Genomic DNA, 3,643 nt, shown 5'->3' with positions numbered 1-3,643 from the left:
CGATCGGTATACTTTAAGGTGGGTATTGGACCAATATTTTTGTATGTTACAAACATCAGCACAAACTTATAATACCCTCCCCACTATAGTGGTGTAGGGTATAACAAATTGCGCTTTTCATTGTCAGGACATTCAAAATGATTTATGTATATACGTATAAGGTATGTATGTAATGCAAACATATAAATAAGTACATATGTACATTCTTTCCCAACCATAAAATGTTGAATTTCTTATTTGAGTAATTTTGTACTTTCTTACTACTCTTCCGCCGCCGACATTTGCAAAAAACAAGGTAAATAATTTATTTCTTTTAGTTCCTTGTCATTGAGAATATTTGCAGGTATATACATATGTACGTGCATACATATGTCTGTGTAAATACTGAAGTTGAAGACAAAGTGGTTAAGGTTTAAACATTCCTTTTTCATGTTATTTTACAAAATTTATTTAATAAATATTTACGTACAGTGACATTGAAGTGAAAACAGAACAACTTATTATTGCAAATGGTTTACAAGACAAATATAAATAAACATACATACATATGTACAAACATACAAACATTCTTACGGAAAATTTCATTTTTCTAATTATAAATAAGTCACTTGCAAATAGCATTTATATAAATATTTTGAATATTTTTTTCTACAAAACAATTGTATCATATTAAAAATAAATCATTTTTAATATCATTTTATAAATTTATTAAAAACTTACACATGATTTTATAAGATATGTTTCCCACAAAGATTTATTTACTCAAAAAAGTTAAATCCCTTTGTGACAGAATACAAAAATATGAAAATAAAAACTTAAATAAATACAAAAAACTGGATTTACTTTACAACTAACCCAGTTCCTGATTAGACCAGATAATGTGGTATGGTAAGTCCATAATGTTACTTAGTTCTAAACCCCTTATAGTAAAAAACACAGTGCTTTTTATGATATAAAATTCATCAATAATCGACCGCATGTTTTGAAGTTCAATTAAAGGTTAAATGTTTAAACATTTTCATTGATTTTGAACTACATCATCATCATCATCACCTTTAACTTTTAATGTTTTATAACACAAAAGAGTGTGCGTATGTGGTATTATGGACATAATGGACATAATATGAAGCAGTTTTATCTGAGTTAAAAACAAAAAATCTGTTGAATTGTATATTTCTTTGGAAATTAATTTGTCAACTTTTATTTCTTACCCTCGTTCATACATATGTATATATGTATGTACATATTTTTGTTGTTATCTATGTAAATATATTTTCTTTTATTTTATGTGTTTAAACATTTATAAAGTTGTGTCTGTAGATAATTTATGTAAATTTACGACCTAGAAGTTGTGACAAAAATTATACTTAGCAATAAAAGGTTGCCAAATTTAAAAAAAAATTAAAATAAGTAAAAAAAGTATAATTTTTTTCAACACTGTTAAAAGCATTAAATCAAAAAACCATACCAACACCGAAAAATATGTTTCGTAACCTAAAGTTTTAAAAGTGGCAATGTATTTCTCTATATATCTCTATCTCTATCTCTATCTCTATCTCTATCTCTATCTCTATCTATCTATCTATCTATCTATCTATCTATCTATCTATCTATCTATCTATCTATCTATCTATCTATCTATCTATCTATCTATCTATCTATCTATCTATCTATATATATATCTATCTATCTATCTATCTATCTATCTATCTATCTATCTATCTATCTATCTATCTATCTATCTATCTATCTATCTATATATATCTATCTATCTATCTATCTATCTATCTATCTATCTATCTATCTATCTATCTATCTATCTATCTATCTATCTATCTATCTATCTATCTATCTATCTATCTATCTATCTATCTTTCCATCTAACTTAAGTTTTATATGTACATATGTATGTAAATACATAAACTTTAAATAGATGAAGTTGTCTCATCCAAAATTAGAATTCCTTGAAAATCCCCAGAACTGCTGAAAACACACATATGTACGATTTTCAACTCAGCTGAATAAACAAATTTAAGGAGTAAACTTTTTGTCTTCAATATTAATACTTGACAATATGTAATCTTTGTTAAACCAACCAGACATACATACATACATACATACATACATACATACATACATACATACATACATACATACATACATACATACATACATACATACATACATACATACATACATACATACATACATACATACATACATACATACATATGTACACACATATAATCGACTTTTCTTTATTCCAAGAAGATAAAATGCCTGAAAAAACACATTATTTTTAAAAATAAAATAAGTATTTTTCTTGTATTTATTTTCTACATTACCATCACGAGGACAATACTGTCAGAGCGACATGATTAAGTGTTGATAAGGGAAACAAACAAAAACGTTAAGATACCTACATACATACATAAGGGGTCCACTTATCAATACTACATCATTCTACATTGTAAATTCACTTGATGTAAAGGACCCTATAAATCATACTAGTTCAAGTCAGCAAAAAAATATTTGTAAAATTTTCAGTTTCCAATGAAAAGTATATTTAATAGAAATATGAGTTTTTCTATATTTGTTATTTTTTAATAGATCTGGAAACGTTTTATCAAATGAAAACACTTTATTACTTCAAAGTAAATGAAAAAATGACAATCGTTTTGTAACTACATATAACAATTGTAACTCAATTTCAAGTCGTATTAATTCTGATGTGATATTTTTCACTTCACTGTTTTTTTGTCTGTGAACGGAAATAAATTCATTGCTAATTAATATCCTTCTTTATTTGTCATACTTTTTTAAGACTCTACTTAAAATGTTTTTTCTCTTTTTATTCTTTTTCGTCTTAAAACATTTTGTTAAAGCAGCAAGTAGAAAAAGAATGTTCATTAAATGTAAATATTTGTAGTAAAAAATTGCGAAATTTCATTTATAAAAAATATGTTTATAAAGAACTTTGCTCAAAAACATAAAAAAGTGTTTAAAGGTGCTAAAATGTAGGGATATCCTAGTAACTACCCAATAAAGTTTATATGAAAAACCATTGAGATACTTATTCGTTAGCATATTAACTCATTATTTTGATATGCTGACGATATTGGATACAAGTACTTAACATCAAACTATCTTACAAATAAACAATTAAATAAGTACATACAAATAGGAAGATAAAAATTTGTTTGGCTTTATCTGTCTTTTCGTTACTATGTAAGTACTTACAAAGTTCTTATTTCGCAATGCAACACATATTCCAATGAAAATCAATACTTTAAAGCTAATAAATCACTTGCGTCAATGTGCAAGAAAAGGTTAAGTGGTTAACAGAATTTATTGATCAAAAACCATATCATTTTCTTAAAATTTGTTTGGGAATTTGTTATTAAAATGTTTGGAATCCTAATACCCCACAAAGTTTAATAGTTTGTGTTGAGATATTTCTTTATTTGTTTTTTAACATTTTGTAAAAATTGATTGTAAGGTAGTTTCGAATGACTAGTTAGTTAGTTAATTAGTTAGTAGATAGATAAATAGATAGATAGATAGATAGATAGATAGATAGATAGATAGATAGATAGATAGATAGATAGATAGATAGATAGATAGATAGATAGATAGATAGATA

Source organism: Lucilia cuprina, chromosome 5, assembly GCF_022045245.1.
Source record: "Lucilia cuprina isolate Lc7/37 chromosome 5, ASM2204524v1, whole genome shotgun sequence".
Taxonomy (NCBI): Eukaryota; Metazoa; Arthropoda; class Insecta; order Diptera; family Calliphoridae; genus Lucilia; species Lucilia cuprina.
Note: the sequence above shows the minus strand (reverse complement) of the source record.